At 39.8% G+C, this 13,745-nt stretch overlaps 1 protein-coding gene across 2 annotated transcripts in view; it reads left to right on the forward strand.

Annotated features, from left to right (window-relative positions):
• LOC148368720 (protein kinase C and casein kinase substrate in neurons protein 1-like) overlaps positions 1-13,745 on the forward strand; it is a 43,990-nt gene that overhangs the window by 9,312 nt on the left and 20,933 nt on the right. Inside the window, exon 1 of one of the 2 annotated variants that reach the window (XM_088330741.1) lies at positions 8,299-8,463. The exons of the other annotated variant lie outside the window; for it this stretch is intronic. The gene's annotated coding sequence lies outside the window, so the exon portion shown is untranslated. Of the gene's footprint in view, positions 1-8,298; positions 8,464-13,745 lie in introns of those variants that run through there. 2 annotated transcript variants of the gene reach the window in all.

Here is a 13,745-nt window from a genome sequence, read left to right on the forward strand (position 1 = left end):
AGAGTGCTAATATATTTTTCTTTTAAGTGATTTCGTCCTAAAACATTAAACGTATGTTACTGATGGTGTCTCAATAATAAAGGCTTCTTTCATATAATCCCGATAAATGGGGATTTTTATATTCTGGGAATAAAATTCTGTGCCTGTTGAAAACCAATAATTTCTGACAGAAAACATCGCTTTAATGATTTTTTTTTGTTTGTTTAGCATTTCAGTAGATCCAATTACCGGTAGGTTCACTTGACCATATGTGTGTACAGTAATTTGTACTCGTTCAATATCAGTCCAGTCCTCGGCTTGTAGCCTAATTTTGGTCGTTTGGGCCTTCCATCCCTTTGACTTTGACACACTTAATGCATCCCATGCATGGCAATACCTTTTATTGGCTAACATCCACCCATATGATACTGTGTTTGCTCAAAATGCTTCAAATTACAAAGCCCTAATATGTACTTTTATGAGAGACAAAAGATGTATCTCTGAAGGTGCTTCATTAAGATCCTGCATTTGTTAGATTGGTAGGAATGTAAGAGTACTTTTTTGTTTATGGTTTTTACATATAACATACATACATACATACCTTTATATACATAAGTACATATATACATGCTGTCTCATACATTATTGGTGATAGGAATGAGTGGAGAGGTGTTGTGAAACGATAGTAGGATGTTTGGACATGTACGCCGCTCAGCATCGCACCCTAGCGTACGCACTCACGCATTACCGGCGTTCGAACTCCGATTTTCTGACCGAACAGCGAAGCAAGAATTTCTCGAAATTTTTGGTCGGACTCCGATTTGTTCAAACTGAGAGGCGTTCGAAAATCGAGGTTCCACTGTACCATATTTTCCAGACTATAAGGTGCACCTAAAAACCCTAAATTGGCCAGAAATTTGAACGTGTGTCATATAACCCAGTGCGCCTTAAATATCACAAATATGGTCGCTACGATTGCTGTCTCTTAGGGAGTAGAGATGGCCGGGATTGACGTGGATGGATAGTGTTATGAGTGCCCTGCAAGAAAGAGGTCTAAATATAATGGAAGCTAGACTTCTTGTTGGTGATAGGAATGAGTGGAGAGGTGTTGTGAGAGGATAGTGAGATGTTTGGCCGCGTTCTAAGGGATGGGAAGGGCACCTGTATGATACGGCAGGGGTAAACCAGTGAAAGCTGTTGGGCCCTGCTGTTGAACAGAAGAATGTGTTGTGTCACTCTGACCCTGAGTGGCCGCTTTCTTGTGTCCCGTTTCATCTGGAGGGACGAAAGCATGACCAACTTGGGTGCCGAGGTGCTTAAGTTGTTTGGGTGTTTGGGCATTTGGGTTGGCCATGTTCCAAAATGTTTTGTGTGTGATTTTTTTGCTACTTTTTCACTTTTTCTTTTCTTTGTTTTTTTGAATGATAGAGATAGAGAGATAGAGAGAGGGAGAGATAGAGAGAGTGAGAGATAGATAGATTGATTTAAGGTGCACTGTACTGAAAAAAAATATAAAATATTCAGGCAAATAGACCTAACAATGATTTATAGAACTTTAGAGGAGACAATGTGCCTTTCATGTGAATGACTCAAAACCTACAATGTGATGTTTCACCTTCACGGGGCGCTGGATTTATTGCACCCTAGAGTGCACCAGAATAATAGCCCTCGATTCTTCGGACAAATCCAGCCTCATTTTATCGTCACGCCTCCCACAGTGTTTACACTTATTTTTTATTTTATGTTTATTTTTTCCCCCAAGGAACTCGGTGTATTTGATCTGAGACCATTTATCATAGAATGTTTGTGTGTATTTGTGCTCTTCAGTAGTCTAAGCCTTTGTCTTAAATTTGTCGGCCTGAATTTGTGATCAAAGTTTCCGCCCTCTGTGAGGTCATTCCTGCAGTTTGCAGTTTTTAATTTTCTAAAATGCAGCAGGAGTCATTTTCCATTCAGGGCATAAATTAAGCGTTAAAGAAGCACAGTGTAACATTTGACCACTAAATGTCGCCGTATTGTCTAGTGCAACTGAAAACAAGTGCTACAAAGCACAACGAAGGACATGAACTACGAAGAAGTGACCGAACCGCACCGTTTTTTCTGACACTACAAGGCGTTAAACAAAGCACAATGACCCTTTGAAATGACAGGGGGATCTGCATAGCGCAACAATATATATATCATCATCAAAATGTGTTGAATCTTTATGCTACTCTCAGTGCCTCAACAGCAATGCATTGTTTTGTCTCACCATTCTTCATTCTTTCCTTAGCCGCAATAACACTGAGTTCTGTCCGTCTCTATTTGTCCGCCCACATTGTCTGCCCCTCACCTCCTCCATGCTGTCATTGGGAGGCTGGTGGCAAAAGCTTCGCGTATTACATAAGCACTGCAGCATCATGCGGGACGCTGAGTGCAATCATAACTCAATGCAAATATGTGAGGATAGTTGAGCAAAGTCCTTTATTGATGATGTAACTCAAGTGTGTATAATGGAAGTACTGGATTCACATGGTCAACCCCTGTATACTTCTTAATTTATCCATTTCCATATATCTTTGGGTGTGCAATATGTGTTTCATTTCTATATGGGTATTTAAAAGATCAGGATTGTCTTCCGCACTAGTTCGCCAAAAGAATGTACATTACTGCTTTGCTGCAGCTGGCAGAAGCTCGGGTAATAGAATTTGGATTATTTTATGGGTAACATATATGGTGGACAAGAAAAATTAATTGATTTTTTTTAAAGCAAACTTTTCCTGGAATGTATTTGTGGTGATGCTATGAAACCAACTGGCCACCGCCAAATTTGCAGACTATCATCAAACTTGAGGGACAAAATGTTTAGAGGCCAGGATAAGAAAATCATAGTTTTTCCCGATTGCTTTATAGTTTAGTAGACACTCAAAATAAGGATAGATAGATAGATAGATATAGATATGTTCCGGTCCGTAGTCTTCGCTCTGAAAATGCTGGTATACTAGTGATCCAAGAGCCAAGTAGAAAACCGCAGGTTCGAGAGCGTTCTCCATTCGGGCCCCGGTGATGTGGAATGCTCTGCCCCTGGGATTCGATCTGCAACCTCAGTGGAACAGTTTAAATCTAGGCTTAAAACACACTATAGCTTATGAATGACCTATATTTCATGTTGACAATATCTGTGTATTATTTGTTATTGCAACATCTGTTGCAGCCTGATCATCCTGGAAGGGGGGATACCTCATGTGCGGTCCCTTTCTTAAGGTTTCTTCATTTTCCTTGAAGTTTTTGAGTTTTTCCTTGCCCTCGTGTAGGTTTTAGATCAGGGGAAGGTGTAATAATAGTCTGTAGTTTGCAATAATCTGTGATCTGTGCAGCCCTTTGAGACTCCTTGTGATTAAGGATGTCACAAATAAACATGACTTGACATGAATGAATGGAGTAGAAAAGTATAGGATTCCCTAAATTTGCCTTAGTCATTGGCTGTTCTTATTTGCTGATTTTATTCACCTGTCATTTGGTTTATTAAAGACCAATAATTTTTCCTAGCCACTTTAGACCTGTCTGTGCAGCAGGCATCGCTTTAAACACATAAAAATATAATGCTTTTTTAAAATTTTAATTATTATCACAATCAGCATCCTTTTTCGTTCACAAACTGTTGACTCAGCCTGACATATTACTTATGTTACTATTTCTTTCAAGGACAAAACACGGGAAAATCCCTTACAAGGCATAAAGAATACAGAACCTTGACTGGAGTCATAGTGGTTTTGCTGGAGGCGTTCACAAAGGCACTGAAGCTGAGTCATCTCTTTGCTAGCTCGTATTATAGGACTGTCTCAGAAACATTGAACATTGTGATTCTTTAAGTCAATTGAAAAAAGTGTTGACATTGTAAATTCCTTACAAAGCAACTGAAACATTACAAGCCTTTTATCATCTTGATATTGCTAACTATGGCTTATAGCATAGTATGATACTTTTTTATGATATTCTAAAACTTCGAAATGGGATATTTGATTTTTCGCCATAATCAGCAATATTAAAACAATAAAAGACTTATATTTCAGTTGATTTGTAATGGATCCAGAATGTATGATATTTTTGTTTTTTTAATTGCATTACTGAAAATAAAGAACTTTATTACAATATGCAAATTTTATGAGACTGTCCTGTATATCTTTTACTTAAATGGTTTTGGGGCAGCACGGTGGGGCAGTGGTTAGCAGGTGTGCGGCACAGTTCTGAGCTCATGAGATCGAACCTCCTGTGTGGAGTTTGCATGTTTGCATGCTTGAGTGGGTTTCCTCCCACATTCCAAAAACATGAGGTTCATTGGCCGGTCCAAATTGTCCCTAGGTGCGAATGAGCGAGCAAATTGTCTGTCCCTGCGTACCCTGCGACTGGCTGGCAACCAGTTCATGGTGTCCCCTGCCCACTGCTCAAAGATGGCTGGGATGGGCTCCAGCACCCCCGTGACCCTACTGAGGATAAGCGGTGCAGATAATGGATGGATAGATGGGTTTAAGGGGCCAGTATGTATTATTCAGTTTGATTATTATGAGTCTTTGTAGTTTGTAATCTTTTCATTGTGGTTTGTAGCGCTCGTTTTCGGTTGCACCACTCAATTCAGTGTAATCTAGTGATCAAATATTACACACTGTCTCCTTAAAGGGACTGTGTATAATATTCATTGCCGCCTATTGGTATAAAAACATTAATCTGAGTACTAATCAAATGTACATAATGTTATTTTTTTAGAAAAACTCATAGGTTGAGAAATGTGTATTTCTCTTACAATGTTGAATCCCTACTTAAGGTTGCCGCCAAGTTTGTTTGTCATTTTGCTGCTACGCTCTGCTTTGTGGCACTGGTTTTCGTAACAATTTGACGAAACAGTGCCAACTAGTTGCCAAATGTGTCATGATGACTGATGTGACTCAGCCGTGCCCGCTCACTTGGCGCCAACTGCCGCGGGTTCTGATTGGCTCCCGATCAGTAATTGTTCCAAGTCCTGTCTGTCCCATTTTGTCAGTCCGTCTGCGAACCTCAGTTTAGACGGGGCAAGCCTTTTTCTCCCACTTGTCCTGTTTTTGCTCCCGTCTGTCTTTGGCTATGACCCGTTTTGATCCTGACCACGTCTGCTCTCCCGTCCCGGCTTTCGACCTCCTTTTGTCCCCGACCACATCTACTCTCCCATTCTGGCTTATGACTCGTTTCCAACCGCGACCTTGCTTTGCTCTCCCCGTCCCTGCTACCAACCCGTTTTTCAGAGCGACCTGCTTCCCGCGTCCAGCGAACACTGGATCATGGTCGCAACCCTTTCTCTTTCTTCCAATAAAACCTGTGAGAAACGCAACACAAGTGGGTCCTGTTTCCGTTCTGGTCTTGACAAAATATTACACCGTGGGGCTTTTAAGGCTATTTTTAAGATATATTTGAAAAGCTCAAGTATACCCTGGAGTGCCCGCTTAAACTAATAGTACACACGTCAACATTTGAGAACTACTGTGTTTAGGTGCTTGAATTGAAGAACAGTTAGCATGTTATATCTGTTATACCAATAGAGTGAATAAGTCAAGTTTGTACAAGACCTAATGTGCATTCTTATGCCTACTGTGCATGCCTTGGACTTGGTCTACCCCAGGCCAGCCCTACCCCAAAAAAATAACACTTGGACATCCATTGGTGGATCGGTATTGCATCGGTGCATGGACGTTATCTTAATGACGGTAAAATCTGCACAACGCAGCTCAGTTTCTTGGCAACGAACGGGAGACGACTCTTATCTCGTTTCTCGTAACTCTATTGGTCGAAACTGCCGTCTCTCCGCTTGTCCCTCGCCACCCCTCGAGTCACGTCCCTCCCTTTGTGTCAATCTCCATTACTTGTCACCACCCAGACGCTTCTGTCTCACCTGCTTTGTCTCTTTCACTCAAGTGTCACTCAAACTAAGCCTTTGTCTCAACGCGAGACCTTTCTTCGTTTCAATTCAGGACCTCCCTCCATCTTGCTCATACTCTGTGTTTGCCCTGCAAGCGTTTCCCTCTATCACATGTGACCCACATAATAGAAAAACAAATTTCGGCTGGGCACATTTCTCAAATTTGTATCATTTTGCTTACTGTCTTGGTACCTTCCCATTGAAATTTCCCAATCAAGGTTGGCCAACTCGTCAGATGGCTTCATGTGCAGCAGGGTAAAGTTAGTTCATCTCTATGAAATCTTCTTACTGTAATAAGCTTACGTGTTTGTTGTGGTTCCCTTTGAGTGCCATAAGCAGTAAATTGTGAAGACTCAAGTGAGTCAGGAACCAGTTTACCTGCACAAGAATTCCTGACCTGGATTCTCTCTGCATTTTTCATCATGTACTAATATACAGCATGTTATGTTACCTGAACGCTATAAATCGTCAGAGATGTCAAAAGTGCTTTGTTGAAAGCGTTTGCTTAAAAAGCGGTGAAAGTACTTTAAATGTTAGAGTAAAAACTAAGTTGACTTGTTCAAGCCACCAAATAAAACACACCATTGGATTGATAATTCACTTTTTTGAAGATTCCAGACTACATATCAACAGAGCAGAAGAAAATTTGGATTCTAATAACAATCATAAAAAGAATGTGTTCCATTGTTTAATCCTCCCCATGTGTATGCCTTTCCACATCATTTTAGTGTGAATATTTGTTGTTTTTCAACCTTTTTCATTTAATACATCTCGGGACACACGGTTTAGTTAAAAAATGATTTATTTTAATTGAATTTCTTTATTTTTTTCAAATAAATAACGTAATCGTAATTCATAATATTAAAATGAATGTAAACAGATTTTTTTCTTCTTCTTTCTTTAGTCCAATATGGCTCTTTCAACATTTTGGGTGGCTGACCTCAGGCCTAGAAGGAGCTGACCTAATTTTCCTCCATCTTGCTGCTAGGGATACCCCCAAAACCAAAAACCTTGCAAAAGGTTGAGCAAAAAAACAAGTTGTAAAATTTGGTGCTGTTTGGTCACTTTGAGTCTTAGTAGTTTGTATGCTTCCTTGTTCATTTTAGCACTCTTATTCTCTTGTATGACATATAATGTTTTAAATAATACACTCTGTCCATTTAAGCCAGGGGTCTCGAACATTTTTCAAGCTGAGAGCTACTTTTTTTACTAATTAGCATAAAGGGCCCTCAGTTTGATATGCATTTCTAGAATAACAATATATCATGTTATTACTATGTTGTGACTCTGTTAATACCAGGTTAATAATTGGAAGTAGGGTTAAATACACTCAGTAAACCACTAAAACAATCATGTTACAAAAAAATCCCAATCACCCAGCAATGGTTAGCCACAGGTTTGCAGGCACCTCAGCTGTCCTTAGGGGGCAAGGAGACCCCTACCTTGAGAGAAAGAAATAATAGCCAAACTTGTCACGGTTGCCATGGCGCCCAATTGGCCACGCCCGTGTGGCACCAGCTGCAACTTGTTGACAGATTGGCTCCCTGTCAGTATTTAAACTATGTCCTGTCAGTCCCCTTTTGTCGGTTCGCCTGCGAATGTCTGTTTTTACACGGCAAGCCCTTTTTCGCCTGTCCCGTTTTTTTGCTCCTGTTTGTCTCCCGCTATGATCTGTTTTGATCTCGACCACGTCTGCTCTCCCGTCCCGAATTATGACCTGGGTTGATCTCGACCACGTCTGTTATCCCATCCCGAATAAAGATCAGTTTTTGATCTCGATCCGGTCTACTCTCTCCTGGCTTTCGACTTGTTTCCGATCCCAATCACGTTTTTGCTCTTCTATTCCGGCTACTGACCTGTTTTTTTCTGTTCCCGACACCGCCATCGCTCTCCACGGAAGTCCCACTTAAGCCTTCAGAGCGACCTGCTTCCTGCGTCTAGCAATCCCCTGATCGTGGGCACAACCCTTTCCCTTTCTTCTAATAAAACTTGTGAGAAACGCTACGCGAGTTGTCCGTTCTGGTCCTGACAAAACTAAAAACAGATTTAATTAGACTCATATAAAGTACAGCTACATGACACACAATTTAAGTAAAATAACCCACGAATTGTTATGTATCCCCTGTATGTTATGAAAGAGTTATTATGTGTATAATGATATAGAAGAAAACACAAACACAAAATCATATTTTTTCCCTTTTCCTGTGTACATGTAGCACCCCCGCTATCACTTCTGAATGAAGTTGCCATGGCCACTTTGCAACTGTTGTTGCATGGCCATGGCTAATTTGCATGCAGAGCCCGTATGTGTGTCCAGCCCACCTCTTCGTGCGTCTTCTCATTGACCCCCCTCCCCCATCTAAAGCTATTCAAGTGGCACAGCACAGGATTATCCCTCAGCCTCTGAGACACATTTGTTTGGTTGCACTTGTCTTCTCTGGGTTTGTTTTAGCAAGTGAGGTCAACATCAATATTTATTTTACCTTGGGGTTACATTTGGACTATATTATCTGTAATTCTTCTGGCATATTTGGCATTTTGTGATGGCGGCAGTGATGGTAAGTGGATATGTGCAATAATGAAACAGTATGTATGATGTGGTATATTTTGAATAGGGCATTCTTGTGATGTACAAACTAGGCAGTTATGTTAGAAAACGATATTCGGATGGTAACTTTCGCAGAATAGTCTGGAAATTCTGAAGGATGTAATGATTCACATTTTATTACACTTCCAGTACCAACTCCCACTTTTGTTATCGCTATCATGACACTTGCAGAACTGTAGGATGCCTTGTTCTGGTGCTTTGCAGTCTTATGAGTCATTAGTGGTCTTCAAATTGTGCATTGAGACAGACTCTTCTATTGTACGCTGTCTTCTTCTTATTGAATGCACAAAAATGAGAAGCGCATATGTTTGTTTTTAAGAATGGATTTTAGAATTTATCAACTGTGTTTCCTCTGTTACGGAATTGTTGCATCTTTCTGGGGCTCAAGTGACCTCTGGCGGTGTCATTACGAATACGGAATATGATTGGACGTCTCAAATGACAGGCAGACAGCTTGGCCAGCACTGTGAGATGCTTGTTGAGATTACGACTACTTAACTGCGAGGCCACTTTCAGCTTTCTAATCATGACAGGGCAAGTTAGAGTTTTTAACGTCTCCAGGCTTAAAGTTGCTCTTTGTTTTTGCTTACCTGGCCTGTCATGATGTGTTGCTGAATTTGCCTTCCCCCTCAGTAAAGTGTTTTAAAACTAATTTCACATTGTTCCGGAATTGTTCTATCAAAAGCCGAATAAACATCTTGTGTTTATAATGGTCAATATCATTGGTTTTGGTGAGCGATCTACTGGCAGAATTGAACACAAGAGTATCACTCACTGATGTTGGACAAGAAGGTGTGTTTCCTGGTTTCTCTGCCCGTAGATTATCACATGTTAATTGGTACGTCATCATTCCAGATTAATATCATCATTATCAATATTAATATAATGGTGGAAACTTGTGGGTGTAACCAATTCTAAACAAAGTTGATTTAGCAAGCAACTCTACCTTTTACAGCTAGCAATTGAACACGTCAGGAACTTGCTCGGGGTGGTGAGAAAACAAAATGCAGGAACACCAATTAGCGCAGAAAACGGTAGTCTTTGATACAGGCAGGGTTTGATGCACGAGAAGTCAAGTACAGAGGCAACAACCGTGGTCCAAGAAATAGATGATATTTTGGTATTCTATATCTTAGGCTAGTCTCACTTATAATATAGTCTCAAGCACTACCAGCGAAGGTCCTAGAGTTTGTCAGGCAGTACTTGTGAACCGCAAGAGCAGGCAAGAGTTTGGTACAATGGAATAACAGGAGTCTGAGAAAACAGTGATGGGACATGACATGAAAGACAACAAACAAGCACGGAGCCAACGAGACAGAGCGTTTTAATATCAAAGTTTGCGAGGAGGAAAATTGAACCCGTAAATGGTAAATGGTCTGCATTTATATAGCGCTTTTCAAGTCAATGAAGACCTAAAGCACTTTACAATGTGCTTCACACTTACCCATTCACACACACACTCACACACCAATAGGGAGTCAGCCATGCAAGGCGCCTACCTGCTTATTGGGCGCATTAGAGATTCTTGCTGTCGGTCACTCCTCTTCAGGGATATGAACAAGGTAGACAGACGGACGGACGGACGGACGGACGGACGGACGGACGGACGGACAGACAGACAGATAGATAGATAGATAGATAGATAGATAGATAGATAGATAGATAGATAGATAGATAGATAGATAGATAGATAGATAGATAGATAGATAGATAGATAGATAGATAGATAGATAGATAGATAGATAGATAGATAGATAGATAGATAGATAGATAGATAGATAGATAGATAGATAGATAGATAGATAGATAGATAGATAGATAGATAGATAGATAGATAGATAGATAGATAGATAGATAGATAGATAGATAGATAGATAGATAGATAGATAGATAGATAGATAGATAGATAGATAGATAGATAGATAGATGGAACATCCACTGCAGCCTGGTCACTCTGGAAGGTGGACTACCTCATGTGCGGTCTCTTCTCAAAGTTTCTTCATTTTCCTCATGTTGAGGTTTTGAGTTTCTCCTTGCCCCCATGTAGGTTTTAGATCAGGGGATGGTGTAATAATAGTATGCAGTCTGTAATAGTCTGTGGTTTGCAATAATCTGTGGTCTGTGCACCCTTTGAGACTCCTTTTGTATTAAGGGCGTCACAAATAAACATGATTTGACTTGACTTGACTTACTAAAAAAAAAAAAAAAAATTAAAAATGACAGCAAAATTATTAACCAAAACAAATTTCTATGCAACAGTAAAAATAGAGCATTATGAAAACGTTTAATGTAAATGTAAACGGTCTGCATTTATATAGCAGTGACTTTTCAAGTTACCAGAGACCTCCCAAAGCACTTCACAATGTGGTTCACACTTACCCATTCACACACACTCACACACCGATAGCAGCGTCAGCCTTGCAAGACAACTACCTGCTATCGGGGGCATTGGGGATTCAGTACCTTGCCCAAGGACATTTTGACATATAACACGGAGGAGCCGGGAATCAAACCTGCGATCTCTTGTTCCTAAGACGAGCGCTCTACCTCCTGAGCTAATGCCACCCTATAAATGAGTGACTAAATAAGGTATGGTCGAGAGAGATAGGAGAGAAGAAAGAGAGAGAGTGATAAATGGAGATGTACCCTACAGAGAAACGGGAAGGATTGTGACAGGAAAAGCCTTGAGTTTGTTAGCAAAATAGTTTTGGCAAGCTAAATTGTAGTTAAAAGACTCTTACTAAACAAATTAGTACTATAGATGAACAATTAACTGGTTTTGCTGTGTTAGTCATTTCCGGTTATCTTTTCATTCTTTTCCTTTCTGGGTACAGCAAAATAAAAATATTGTCGTTTTATTCTTTAAACCAACAGAAATAGCATTTGATTGTAAAATTGTATTCGTTATTATTAAACTTAATATTTGTTACTTTCAGTAAATTAAAAAAAATAGGAAACTTTTGTTTTCGTTTGTTGATTTTTGACAGCTGCAGCTAACACTTCTATGGCCTCTGATGACTACTCAGAAGATATTTTTTGCCAGTGTAGAGTAATTGCTTTATATTCAATATTTATTTAATTCAGAATCTAATTTGGTTGTTACCAATTCGACCAGCAGGCAGTGCTCAGTTTCCCAGCTGGATTAATTCGATACAGCCTAATATTGTGTCTAGCACTTATCATGAAGGAAGCAATACTCTAAACTTATTTCAATTTTAGCTTTGAATCATTGATTTTTCAGTTCTATACTAACATACTGGCATCTTTGAAGGGGCGTCGCTACTTCGTGGTTCCACGTTCGCGGGTTCATATCGTCGCAGATCTAAATAATAATAACAATAAAATAAAAAAAAAAAAAAATAAAAACATTAAAAAATAACTAAATTTAAGCATTTTTGAAGGGGCGTCGCTACTTAGCGGATTTTCACTTTTCGCAAGTGTTTTTTGTCCCCATTAACCGCAATAACTGAGGGATTACGGTAATTCAGTAGCCATAATGAAATTACTGACCCATGAACCTGTATAAGATAATCAAGTTACTTAAATGATCAGGAATTATTTTCACAGCGTGTCAGAAATGAAATATTATTTGCCCAGCACCAAAGGGTTTGTTGTGAAATCCTTTCTTGCCCTAAAAGAACAAGCAGCATGTGGGGGTGAAGGAACAAGGTGTGTGGGGGGGGGGTTTGTTTGCATGGCGAAAAAAAAACCCTCCTCAGACAAGTCTCTCTATCCCTTTCGTCGCATTCCTCAGCTGAGGGACAGGGAAAAGGAGAGCCATGACATGGTTTTGGCATGTTTCCTGGCTGGGGAGACGAGGCTGTGGCTTTCAGCCTTCTTGGTCGTCATTGTCCCCAGGCGGCCAAAGACGGCGAGTTCTCCCCAACCTTTTGAGTACATGTGAAGGTAGCAAGTTTATAGGTGTGGGAAGTTCACCTCTACAGTCAATGGTCTGAGGCCAACTGTTATTATTTTTCTATTCATGTTAATGCTGCGGTCTAAAAATATTGTTCCTGTTGTATGCTGCTGCATGTTGGGTCATAGAAACTCAATTATAAACAGAACCAGGACCAAGAGTGTCACTTCACGTTATTGGTGATAAGTTTGTTACTATTGGACGAGTGTAGAAGAGATGTAATGGGATGCTCATTCCTTATTTGTTGTTTGTTGTTTTGACTAGTGCATCATTGTTACAATCGGCCATTATGTTGCTGTTCTTTGACCACCACACCCTTTTGAGCTGATCTGTGTTTTGTAACCTAGAAGATTTAATAAAATGAGGGGTTTTGGGGTGGGCTTTAGGAAGGGATGGAATTTCCTTATCTGAAAACCTTGATGTTTTGTTCCCATTTTTTGAGTGTCTAATAGAGTGTAAACGTAATAACTGGCCTGGTCACAGAATATCTACAGCTGCTTTCCTTTTTGGTTTCATTGTTGTATTTTTGTAAAAGTATACTTTGAAATGCAAGTTTTTCAGATACTGATGTTCAAATGTCAAGTAGTGAATTAAGTGCTCTGGAAAGTTTCTTTGTAGGTGGTTACCAATACCGTTTTTTTTTTGAACACTTAAGCGTGCTTTAAATGAATGCCTTCTTAGCCAGCCATTAACCTCACCTCACTCACATTTCAGAAAATTCTTCATTCTTTAAAAAATAATTTAATTATAAGCAAAAATATATGGATTCTCATATAAACGTGTATTTTTTACTACTTGTAGGCAGAGAAATCTGCATTTATTTTACATAACATGAGCATTACCTGCTGTATATTGGGGTATTAGATTGTGTAGATTGTAAAACCATTTCAAAGAAGTAAATTCATATTTGCATGAGACTGATGAGAATGAGGATGCATGATTGTACTTAAACCAGACTTGGGTAAAGCAGCAGACGGAGTTTAGGTTTATCACAGAAAATTGAGCATCCTAAACTAATGTTGAAATTCAGCTTTGAAGCCATGAGACCCGCTACGGATTTTTTAAAAAGCGTTTTGATTACATCAAATGTTTGGAGATCAAACCACATTTATTCGCGAATAACCTTTCCTCAATGAAATGCAAGTCAAAGTGCTGTATTAAAGCATTCTATAAAACAAAAAATAAATCACCCCCCCTTTTGTCAGGACCAGAACGGAAACAGGACCCAATTGCGTGACGTTTACCACAAGTTTTATTGAAAGAAAGAGGAAGAGCTGCGCCCACGATCCGGTGTTTGCTGGACGCGGGAAGTAAGT

Source organism: Urocampus carinirostris, chromosome 3 (assembly GCF_059441175.1).
Source record: "Urocampus carinirostris isolate Australia breed hairy pipefish chromosome 3, RoL_Ucar_1.0, whole genome shotgun sequence".
NCBI classification, from domain to species: domain Eukaryota; kingdom Metazoa; phylum Chordata; class Actinopteri; order Syngnathiformes; family Syngnathidae; genus Urocampus; species Urocampus carinirostris.